This window comes from Rhyacophila brunnea, unplaced genomic scaffold (genome assembly GCF_057557595.1).
Source record: "Rhyacophila brunnea isolate RB1 unplaced genomic scaffold, BYU_Rbru_1.0 scaffold_22, whole genome shotgun sequence".
NCBI classification, from domain to species: Eukaryota; Metazoa; Arthropoda; class Insecta; order Trichoptera; family Rhyacophilidae; genus Rhyacophila; species Rhyacophila brunnea.
Genome location: NW_028232882.1, coordinates 16,668,429 through 16,681,841, shown reverse-complemented (window position 1 = coordinate 16,681,841; position 13,413 = coordinate 16,668,429). Strand labels below are relative to the sequence as shown.

Genomic DNA, 13,413 nt, shown 5'->3' with positions numbered 1-13,413 from the left:
AACGATCTCAATAAGTATAAGTCTCGATGTTTCGAGGCCTGTTTTCTTCAGACGATAATAGCATGCACTAACCCTCTTGTGGCTACGGTAACCATTTGTCCTTGCACCGTTTTCCACTAATTTGACACTTCTTGTATCCAGACATCAACACTGAGATTATAATTAATTATTATCTATCTATACCTACCCAGTATACATAATATCAAAATATATAATATTACCATATTTGTGGGTCTATTCTATACTTATCGAACACTAAAGTAATAAATAGTATCAAACTTAGGGTAGGTTTGTATCAAAATATTAGCACTTATTGTAACAATTACACGAAGCTGGTTTTTATTGTTGCAATAAGTGCGATATTTTAACAGCAGCAAGATAGGTGCTGTTAAAATATAGCACTTATTGCAACAATAAAAACCAGCTTCGTGTAATTGTTACAATAAGTGCTAATATTTTGATACAAACCTACCCTAAGTTTGATAATATTTATCACTTTATCACTTTAGCGGTCGATAAGTATAGAATAGACCCATTGGTATATCTAAGTAAATGAATCAAAATTAGAAACGCAGTTATGTATTTTTAGTTATACCTACATACCTGCATTAAACTAAATCAAAATGGCCGTTGTTCCATTCACCAAACAGCTGATATTCCATTTTGCATTTTAAATGTCAAAATAAAACAATTGAAAACCATTTTTAAATCATTTCGTATTCATTCGAAATTTAAATGTTGCGATTAATTTGACGTTTTGTAAAAATATGAGGAAATGAATCGTAATAAATTAATATGCAATACTAATAAACGTAGAAAATCTAAATAGGGCAACATTAATGCAATAATACAATAATACAATTTGTAACTGTGATTTATGATAAGTAAACAATGTTAATGGATTCGTTTCAAGTAGTGGAGTCCCGTTAAAGTATTCAATAAAACACCTTATTTGCTAGCAATGCACGTAATATCGGCGTCGACCAGAAGATGCGTAGTGTTTCTCAAAATATTAATTTGCTGACCACCAATCAGGATTGACTATATTGTACCTATTGATTTCATGAAATAAAATATTAAAGAAGAATTTATTGTTTCGTTAACTAATAAATCAATCACACAACTAACTAATAATGTAGTTACTAAATTTGGTTATCATTGTTTAAATTTAAATGATATTTTAGTATGATTAACCCACGTAGGTTAAAATGGAGTTTTTATACTATTTTCAGAGCATAATCCTGGTCATTCCTTAAACGTTGTAGATAATCTATTTATATAATTTTGAAGCCTTATTATCCTTTATATTTATTTTAAACATTTGATGACTGCATAAAGTATTTTTATTACATAAAATAGTATTCTTTTAAGCCTCTCGATCTAATCTTTTAGATCATAGTCATATTCCAGTCCATCCATGTAGAGTGGTGTTAAGATTTTTTAGGTTTATTAATTTGTAAACGCTTTTTTATAAAACCATTAGTAAAATTGTTTACTATTTAAACAATAGAAATATTTACGATAAAAAATATATTTATAACCTCTGTGATCCCAAATTTGACAAGAATTAGGCATTTTATTCGAAAATACTAAATAAATCGAACACTCGTCAAGTGGTATAAGTCTTTCATTTTACACTGTGACAACTTTGTAAATTTAAAAGAAACATATTGAAGTTATAAATCATCATCATTGTTAGATGTGGCAACTTCATCATAATCTTCAACATCGTCGTCGTCAATATATGGCAACTATGGGCAGAATTAACGTTATCACTGAAATTCATCCCATTTTCGTCAGACTAATTTTATTCTCATAACTACTGATAAAGATACTTATCACGTTTTCATGATACATTTGTGTACGTAAAAGACAAGGTAGTCAATCTACTGTGGGTATTATAAGTAGGTATTATGAATTCTTGTCTTTGGATTTTCGAATGCGTGATGGCCGTGATGTATTAAATTAAAGTGAGAAATTGTCATAGAGACGTGTGCGTTGAGCGATTTACATAGTTGGTCGGATAACTCGAATTTAAAGCGATCCACTTAATTCCCTCTTCCAAGTAGTTGTGTGTACTAAGTGTTCTCTAAATTATCTCATTTATTATCAGAGTTTTTATTTTTCTAATTTCGTATCAGCTGTGAAATTCACGAATTCACTCTACCAACAACACTGCTGTAGTGTGTAGTGTCTACCGCATGAAGGTTTCACTAAAAAAAACGTTGATGAGGAACGCGCCTTTGTTTGAGAAACGTTGGATTGAAAATTTCAAATGAAAAAGTTATAACGAGCGTTTGCCATTCTACATTCAACTTCTTCTAGTGGGCATGGAAATTAATCCTTCACATCAATACGATACACTCTCTTTGATCAACAAACAAATAACATTATTTTATATTGACGAGATTGGCAAGTCATTTTAAATTTCAAAGAGTAAGTAAACTGAAATCAACCACTTACAACTAACCTAACAACGATACAAAAAATCATTTAGGTATTTTAGTAAAATGTTTCGGTCAAAAGAAACATTTTTCCCCAATGAATCAATATGTAGGTACTTTTGAGATCTCAGAATAAGTTATGTCAAAATCAAGGTAGGTAGGTATATTTAATTTAATCCCATCGTTTCAACATTGACAATGATTGTTAATTCACTAATTTCATCAGAAAAAAAACCATTTATTGCTTTTTGACAAAATATACATCATTAAAATGATTCGGTTGAAACCGGCATCGACAACGAAACTTTATACATATTTTAGATTGTGCTTACTACGACAGCCAACCACGGCAACATGACCCAATAGGTGGTGGATGGGCTAACCACTACAAGTTTTTGGCAGCGATCCTCTTTTACCCCTGTGCGACCTCATGCGTACCTTACCTCACCTTATTACTTCGGCAGCGGTACCCTTGCTTTATGCTGCTTCCTTTATTTTCAAACCCAGCCGATATCATTTACTCTATTCAGACTACGTGTGGTTATGCTCACCCACCAATCGTTGTGACATGTGGTTGTGGCTTGCCGTCATAGTAGATTCTTTCATTTCCATTGGCGGCTTAATCCGGAAAAACCTAGCAGGTCAATTTTGAATATATTATTTTAATTTGCCTTTTCGTTGTATACTGAAAAGACGTATTGCAAATTGACTTTTTATACATTATAGAATAAGTGCTAGAAATTGTTATAGGTCGGTACCTACTAACCCTTCAAAAAATGTCCGTTTTTCATAACGCCAACCCATCGTTAACCGAAATTGCACACAACGCGTTATAATTTTTTGTAAATCAGGTCCACTTTTCTTTCTTTGCTTTTTGAAAAATCATCAATCACACGATTATAAAAATTGTCTATTTTTCCCACATATTTTTTTTCAATACTGAGCATTGCAAGAGCGGTCAGTCTATCCTGGCCCTATTGCGTAGAAAGGTTTTTATTCTTTTGAGAGTGGAAAAACATCTTTCACTTTCAACTGTTGTCATTGGTATGACGCAAATAAATTGGAGAACTTTGATCGACTCGGAAAATGTTTCGTTGAAATTATTGCTGAGTAAAAAATGTAGAAGAGAAACTGCACTAATAGCGCCATGCAAATCATCTCGTTGATAAAACACCAATAATTCATTTTTTAACTTGATTATGTTTATTTCTTCTAACAGTTTTACCAAATTTACTTGACGTGTGGGAAAATTATTTTTAAAATCAGTGTAATTTTCTTTATTGAACAAATCGGATATAATGAGATGATCGTTGGATGCAAATCGTGCTTCCATTTCCATTATAATTGTATCACAGACTTCAATTGCTACTGCGTGCGTACTAACTGCTTCACAAAAATGTTATAAATCACCAAAAACTCCTTATATATTATTAAAATAACCAAAGGCATTCGTCAAAACCTGTCAACGAATCCGAACCGCATACACAGTTGCGTCTTGAGACCAATTATCTAGTCAGTGTTATCATTCTGTTTCATTTAATTGGGTGAAAAAATCTTTTGTCTCTCACTCGGGCATTGCCGATATTACAGTAATTCACGCACCGTTCGTTACAAGCTTCGATCTCGTATTTTGTGTTATATCGATCTCTGTCTTATGTATGAGAAACGAGAGAGAAAATTTTATAAAAATATTCAATTTGGGTCAATTTTCAGACTGCCGGCGAACACAATATTTTTGTTCGGGGAATTATCGCCCAAACAAAAAAAGCCCAATAGACTGGGTTGACACAATATCGCGCGCCCTATAATTTCAAATCCACCGATTATTATTAATATTATTATATATGACATTGCACATATTATTAATATTATTATGTCGATTGTAATGCCGGGTCCACACCGAAAACAAGTCGCGCGACAACTCGTTAAATTTTACGATAAGCATGATAATTATCGTAAAATTTCTTAAGCAATTATGATAATTATCGTAAAATTTAACGAGTTGTCGCGTGACTTGTTGCCGGTGTGGCCGCACTTTAAGGTATTTATTTTGGCAGGTCAATGACCGAATGACCTATAGAGGGAGCCGCCAGTGTTCATTTCTAATTATGCTAAAGACAATCTAACTGAATGGCTTACACCAAAATTTCTGTCTTTGCGTCTCGATCTTGACACTTTGACTTCAGCTGAATACTATAATTGGTCCAGGTATGAAGGTATTTCTCTGTTCTCTTGTATGAATACCGTAGCAGGCAAGGTTTTAAGGCGATTGGCCCGATTGGGCCAAATCGACACAATAAGTAAGTGAATAAAAAAGTTAGTCTTAGTGAATAAAAAAAATGAAACAATAAATTATTAAAGTAGCTTTTAAATTTCAATCAAAAGTTTGAGAAAGTATATTATAACATTAGTTAAAACCTTGTGTAGTCCTTGTGTAGTCGAATTTTAGAATTCTTGGGAAAAATTGAGGATATTATATTACTGATAAGTTTATTCAAGAGCACTATTGAAAAACACATTCAAAATTAGCTCATTGGTACTCGTATCATGGATGTTGCAGTACAAGACAATATTACTAGATGAATACAAGCGGCCATTATTTTGCTGTCTTTTAATTTTATCTAGTACTTAATTGTTACTGGAGAATCAGTGGCGAAGGCTCCATACTAAGCGATTATTTAAAGCCTACCTTCTAAGAAAACTATATCTTCAAGTATTTATTTCAAATATACATAAATAAAAATATGGAATATTTTAAAATATTAAGAGTCATCTAGTGTGTGAATTTGAATGTAGATTGGCCCGACTGTTTAAATTAGTCAAGTTTAGAATCAAACAAAAAATTACAAGCGAGTAGCGACATCTGTTTTTGTTCTTTGAATGACGATTATTGAGAGCATAATCGAAAATTGTTTTCTATACTTATGATGACTCATCTCTTCAAGCAAGTCTACAAATTTTGTCGGGTTTCGGAAGCGCTTGAGTGACCCGCTTCCAACTCTTTTTGCAAAGTTTATTGTCTATGCCTGCCGCTTTAAGCAAATAATAAATAAATAAGATGATTTAAAAAAAATAATGTCTATTGGGTTCAATCAGATATAATTATTAATTGTTTTTAAAAATAACAAATAATTGTATCTCGTGATAATTATTTAGATTAGTTCAGTCATAGACAAACATAATTTATATCGTTTTAATTCAGTCAGATTGTTGTTCAAAATATGGTGGTATAGTTTTATTTTGTGAGACAATTCAGTGATTTATTGTGTTCTGAATGTAGATAGATTATCTTCTTTTGTACCCTAAGTCATTCGTCAGTGCTTTAAATACAAATTATTTGTAAAAATGTCTAGTTTTCCAATTTAAATTGGTCATTGTTGCAGTACGGATCAAATTTTAAAAATATCGTTTTCGAGTTTGACGTTTATGTGTCCACACATATTGTCGAAATACTCAAAATCAAACTAGATTATCGAATCTTTCAATTATAGCTATTGGAAAAGAATTATTAATTAAATTAAAACGTGGGCAAACATTTTATGATGTTTTAAAAAAATTCTGCAGAAAAACAGACGAATTGAGTTAGAGTACAAATAATGATCATATTATAGTAAGCCTTTATATTAATTACCTACTGAAATATCTTGAAGTGTTTTGAATGGCAAAATGACAACAACGGCTTTTTTCAAAGCCACCAATGATATATTTTTGGGCGTGTGTTACGTGTATGAATGTTTATGAAAATACATAATTTAAACTCATCGCTCAATTTTATACCGTCGGTGAGCTATTGAAATTTCAACGATTCAGTGTGTCGTTGTCATTAGTGTGCACATATTATCATTCATCAGTACTAATATCGTAAGTATTATCTTCTTATTTCCTGTAAGTATACCTTACAAGTGTGCTATTTTTCTCTGATCTCTACAGCCTACCTCTTCCCAAAAGTCTCCCTTCGCCACTGCTGGAGATGCTAGGAGTTAAAGTTTAGAATAATCATTGGTAGTTTCCTGATAAAGAGCAAGTATTATATTGAATAGGTAACTATGCAGTTCATAGAGATTCCGATAAATTGTTATAATTATAGGCATAAAGTAATGAAGATTAAAAAATAGCCTTTTAAACAAACTATTAACACTTATCAATAATTAAGCCCTTCATTCATTTTTAGAGGGAAATAATATATCAATGGGTCCTTGTATTTGCTAAGACCCAGCCTGTGCCGTGGATGTTAGAGTTCCCTGCTGGACCCTGTGGTTACTTCTGAATCAATCGTAATTTGTAATAACGTATCCTGAATCTTGCGCCGACTTGTCATTTGGGGCTTAAACATTGTAAGAATCTTGTATAATAACGAAGCGAAGTTTTGTACTGATGAAAATTGTTATATTATTGCACTGCAGCAATGTGACCAAAGCACTCCCGCCTCTTTCTAAGTAGTGTGCAATCAAAAACGTCAAGACAAGTCCGAAGTTAGCCAACAGCCAGTTTTGTTACGATTTGTGTGGCGGCAAGTCACATTACGAATATTGTTCGATTCGCGATCTGCTTATATGTTGTTTTTGAAAGTACGAATTAAATATTATTGAAATAATAATATTGATATTGTGCAATGTGTGTTCGTAAAGATTTAATTAGTGTTGTGTAAATCGAATTAAAATACGTTTACGAACGTACAAAAGTGACTCTGTGGTATCTTTGGATTAATACAGTTTCTGTTATTGAATTTTGCTGAATGATAATTTGAAATTATTTGAAATTGGAAAGTTGTTTTCGTTCTACATGTGTTATAGGTTAGTTGACATATTATTTTTCTTCTATTAAAATAGTTTAAAATAACCCCCCAATGAAGCTCTGCTAATATTTTCATAAAATTGCTATGTGTATATTTTAAAGTATCTGTTTACAAAATTTGATAAGCAATCGGCATAGGTAAACTTTAATTGAATAATTAAACAATATTAGGTTACAATAAACTTGTAAAACAATAAATTAACATATCAAATAATTATAATTCTACAAAAACAATGGCAAAATCATGAATAAAATACAACTTATTCTAAACTAAATTGTTTTCTTTCTCCAAAACTGGTTTTTATCGAAATCGAAAAAACTACTTTTTTATCTCGAAAACTACGGAAACATCAACAAAGTTATATGAAACGGCTAAAACGCACATTCATAGTTATGGAGTGGATTGCTTATATTCACCTATTGAACAATAATATAAAGGTCTCAAACAAGATAAAAATTAGCTTTACTCTGTTATTTCTTCTTAAATTACTGTCTGATCTCTGTCACATAACACGAACACTAACTAACCTACGTATCTACATTGTATCATGTTCCTTATTCAAATTTATTTAAATTAATGTTCTTTATTCGAAATGAAATCAAACGTAAGGCGTGTCCATAAATGTCATCATAATGTCGAAACGTGTTCACAAAATGCATTGAAGGTTTTATACTAGGGGAATACAACCATTCTTTTTTATACCTATTCAATGTTATTTTTTTTATTTATTATCTAGACAAAAAATATATTCTGCATTTTGTTCTAGATAATTTAATATTTAGGCGAGTGCTTCTTTCAGATATTAGGTGGGAATGGGTTGAACATTTACCGTGAACTCTCGGTATATTTAATTATGTAGGTACATATCTACAGCGGCGCGTTTCTTTAACGTGGATGATGCAATCGATTCGTCAGAAGATTTAAAAGGGGGCCACGAAACTGTTCAAACCAATCACACAATTATTAAAAATTATACAACAATCTTAAAAAATATGCGTATATAATAATACTCAAACGATTACAAAATCCCTGCAAGTACTTAACGTAAAAAAAATCGGTGTGTGTACTTATGTACGCGCGTTAGAAATTATACTTCTTTGGCGTTACAAAACAAAATAAGCCGTTACATGACGTCGCTATAGGATTTGTTTCCCGAATATCCATTTTTGTCGAAATCGACATTTTAATGCAGTTCAATTTCTTTTATCGAACTCTACCGAAATCATTTGTAAAAACAATATATTTTTATCTAGGAACAGAGATATTTTTTTAAAAAACCCGAATACGCCATTTTAAGTTACAATTACTCCGTGGTGTGCTCCCGAATGTCCAAATATTCGTACCTGAATATCCAAGTTAATTTCGGTCGAAATATATCTCTGGCTGAGTGTTTGTTTCCCGAATATGACTTAAGCCAATCAAACTGCGCTCACGCCGTGCATCTTGCTCCCACATTCACGCTGTCTAGCTCTAAAACAATCACGCCCACTTTCATATTTTTCGGCCGTCCGGAGACTTCTTTCAAATTTCGTCTTATTGATATTGTTTTTAACGTTACTATTGTTTTAATAGTGAATTCATCAAATTTGAAGAGATCATTCATAGCTGATACATCTCCAGTTCGCCCTGAACTTACAGTAGAGTAGTGGAAGTGAGTATTTTAACCTAAATAACTGCATTTTGTTTTGATAAATGACACAAAATCCCAACGGTTATATGAATTCTACAGTATGACCCGGCAACTACTATGACGTAAAAAATAATTATTATTTCAAATTATTATTAATCAAACATTGTTTGTCTTTATTTTACTTTTAATCTAGGTATTTCTATGAAAATAAAGGCGATGCTATTAATTATTTTTGAATGCGCTGATAGTTAATTTAATTTAATATGTATGCTAGTAACTATTTATTTGGTGGATATTATATACTTAGGATATTGGTACCTACCTAATATTAGCAGCCAATGGTAATTAATTTATACATGCTATTATTTATTATTATTATTTTGTGTTGTTATTCCTTACAATAGTAAATATATAATATTTATTTGGTGGTTTGTAATAAGTTTAATTGTCAATTATAGAAATATATAGATATAATAATATACAGATATATATAAATAGATTTTTTTATTTTTTTTGGAAAAAGTATTAATATAAAATTGTTAGCAAGTACGAGTAAGTACCATCATAAAATATTGGAGAAATGACCGTGACGTCGGTTAGTAATTGAAGTAGTAGACAGATAAAAATTATGTAAGTATGTTCAATTATTAGAATGGTACATTCTTAAATCTTGTGAATTATTCGTTCAATAAAAAAATAGTTAATTACTTAAAAACTATTTTATTACTTAATCCGAAAAAAAATCGAAAAAGCGATTGCCGCATGTTATTATTACATACGAACTTGGGTAATTACGATCATTAAGTATTTAAATAGTAGAGGTAATTATTAACAATTATCGTGTAAATAAATATAACATATGAGGCGCGTACTTTTTGACCACTCAGTAATCTGTGGGCCATGCAGCAATACGTAACGGTCTTGAATCCCGAACGTCCATGTTTTGTCCCGAATATCCATTATTTTGAGAGAGCGCTAAAAATTTCCCGAATATCCACAGTGAGTACTTGTAAATAAAACGCATTTTCTGTGCATTTAATGATTTATACCATTATATTATTCTTGGAATCTATTCTTAGATAATGTTGCAATCATACAGTGTAGAAAGAATGATTGATACATCTACTGATATTAAAATATACGATAATGAAATTTGTTTTTCGTCTACTGTAAAATTGACATTTGGTCTATTCGGGAAACAAATCCTATAGCGACGATGAGTAGGTATTAATATTACAGTGTATTAGGTTGATGAAAACGTACGCGATTCATCTGTGTCTCATACAGCACATGATAATTGTAATTTAATTATTGTATTGGAGCAAAACTCATCTTTTCGATCATCGATTCAGAAGTGCCCATGATGAATTAATAAAAATCAAATTTTAATATATTTTTTGAATTAAGTATTTACTAACTCAACATTCACAAAATTTATGTATTTATTGATATATACTTTTACTCATAAATAATACTTACATAAAAATATAGCCTCAAATCTTGATACACAATCTTTACAATGAAAAATAAATATACACTCCAATAGCATCCAATAGCAATAAAGTTTTATGAATATAAATTAACAGTGTAGAACGTTAGTCTCCAGAAATTTGCTTATAAACATATATATATATATTTATTATAACACAATATTGGTTATGTTTACAACACTTGGTTGTATTGAACGACTAACTAAATGAAATTATGCGCATGCGCATGTACCCCTGAGACCGAAATGAATATAATCATAATAATAAATTATATGTTGCATTGGCGCACGCAACTTCCGTCACACGCTAATTGTGTTACATCGGCGCGCGCAACTTCGTCACACGCCAAAAATACACTCTGATCTGTTTTCCCAAACGCGCCAAAGGAAGTAGGTATAACTTCAAAAATATGTTTATAAGTATGTCTGATTTTTAATTTGTATTGCAATCAGTTTCCATACAAAATTAGTCATTTTGAAAGTAAGAAAGTAATTATTATTGCGTCGTGCAGCGCGCAATGGTTGACAACAACCGCTACACATTGTCACGCCCGCATCTCGGCATGATAATATAAATAAATAATAATATGCCACAAAATTACTACGTAAAGTCGCGTCTAACGTATACAATTATTATTAAGGCCGACGTGAAATCTCTGAGGTCTAATAAATTGTGGGAATATGAAAGTCGTCTCGACAAAATGACGTTCGTGTTCTTTATTCGAATTCAAAATCATATTGTTCTCTTATGTTGGTATCACGATAATAACATTTATATAGACATGTTTCTTTTTATGTAACAAATGGGTAATTAGCTATATCAAAATCTGACAGGTACACTGTAGGATTGGCATTTAAAACATACTGTTAGGTCTATTAATAATTATAGAACATTCAAAATAATATCCACATGAAATATTAAAGAAATCTGCAATACACCTCCCCAATTCTTCCCAAACAGGGGCGCATTAGCCAAACGGGCCTCTAGAAAAATAATATCCTAGTAAGCCGTCGAGTTACGAAATATTATGCAATATTGTTTGCTAAAGATTTTCATTTTGACGTCTTGTATAATTTATATGTTACACATGTATTTGAAATATATGATAGCTTGATAGCAGAGAAATTTATACTATTATCTTACGCAATAATGCATGAAGCCTTGCCGTTCAGTGTTTATTATATTTTATTATCTTTCAAGCCGTTTAATAGTTCCAATAATTAACATTCAACCTTTAGCAAAAAGCAATCAGAAAATAAACTGAGACCAATTTCATTTTTTTGCTCAGTCTATATTTTCATTTTAGTATTCGCAAGATTTTGAGGAGACCATTAAAAATACGTATTTTTAAATCTAATGTGTCGTAAAAAATTACTGCCAATTTTTTTAATCTTCTAGAAACAGTTTTCTCCAGCATTTTTGGATCCAGCATACCGGATCTGAATAATGGTTTTCCACACGACTAACAAACATCCCAAGTATTTACCTAGTTATTGAAACATACTTGAAATGAATTTCCATACCGAATTATGTAAATGCCTATTTGCACATACTTGAATTCTTACTTATAATCAGCAATTTTAAATCACTTAAAATTTTCTATTTACAAACTCTATTTCCGCTGATTGTGTGTAAGCCCGTCATTATATCACCGGAAGTACGTCATCAAAACCCCAACACTATTTCACAACGGAATTATGTCCCGTTTCAAATATAATAAGTAACTTCTCCAATTTACCGCCAATTAGAAGTGAAAACTTTTCGAATGGCCGCATACTTGCTTCGTTCGTCATCAGTCATCTTCGAAAACCAAAAAGAGCAACGAAAAAATGGTGCCAACACAACGGTAAACGTTGTAACATGATTATCTATTTTCCATCGCTATCCTATTACACCTTCGACATTCCATACAAACGAGTTATGCATATATTTTTTTTCTATTCGTTCTAGATATATGTATACGAAACATTACATTAAAATTATTACAAACAACGCAAAGCAACATTACTACCAGATTGGTAAGCGATTATACCCACTTTTCGTACAGGGAAACGTATGGTACACAGTGGCTCTGATTCATCATGTACATATTTATTTTAAATCTTTACTAGGGGTGTTTGGTACTTTGCAGTAGAAATCCGTGTCTGGAAATTTGTACGTATGCAGATACGGCAAACTGCATACGTACAAGTTTCCAGACACGGCCTAAAACAGCACTCTACAAATAGAAATACTTACTTAAATTATAATTTATAAAATAAATGAATAATAACAATGTATAGCAAATATGGAAAATCCTAAAAAAGCTCTTTTAAAGGAAATTGAAAAACAATCATTTCTATTCGACTCTCTTACTTTTGAAATAAAATAGATTACATCGTTATAAAGACTCGATTTAAAATCCATTAAATCGAAGACAAACGACAATCAATTTGAATTGCACATTTTTCTAATATCCGTAGTAAAATGGCTAGTAGACAAGTAAGTAGATTGACACGTTCTATAATAACTCCACAGGCTATATTTTTTCATGATTTTCAGTGTGTCAGATTTGGTTTATTTTTTCAGGAAAGCTCATGGATTACACGAATAACCTAAGAATCACAATATTCTATTTCATTTATTTACGTTTCGGTATAGATTTACTTTGATATTCGTATATCGTGTTAAAAACTGTGAAAAAAATCTACATCACTACAGATTTTTTTTGTTTTTTTTTTTTAATATTTTGATTTCATATCAGTATGCTGAATTTAAATTTTATAGTCGAATGCGACTGGTAGATCGAGTCATAGGTATAAGTTGACTCTAGTTGCTAGGCAAATTCAAAATTGATCTAATTTAATCGAATGATTTTTCCTCAACAATCTTTACACGTACGTGATTAGTTGCTTGCCATTCTCAAAATAGGTTGTTTTATTAAGTGATGAAGGACAATTTGGCCTGCTAGAGAAGATATAAACAGAATATAACAAAGATTTTGAACAATATTATAGAAGGAGCTTTGTATACTATTTCTATTGTGACATTTGAAGTATGATCAATTTCGTAAAT

At 31.2% G+C, this 13,413-nt stretch overlaps 1 protein-coding gene and 1 long non-coding RNA gene across 2 annotated transcripts in view; both read left to right on the top strand.

The window, feature by feature from the left end:
• Positions 1 to 13,413, top strand: part of LOC147070101 (uncharacterized) — a 593,776-nt gene that overhangs the window by 242,285 nt on the left and 338,078 nt on the right. The window lies entirely within an intron of this gene.
• The window catches only part of T48 (FU domain-containing protein T48), an 87,454-nt gene continuing 80,971 nt past the window's right edge, over positions 6,931 to 13,413 (top strand). Inside the window, exon 1 of the mRNA XM_085950049.1 lies at positions 6,931 to 7,237. The gene's annotated coding sequence lies outside the window, so the exon portion shown is untranslated. The remainder of the gene's footprint in view (positions 7,238 to 13,413) is intronic.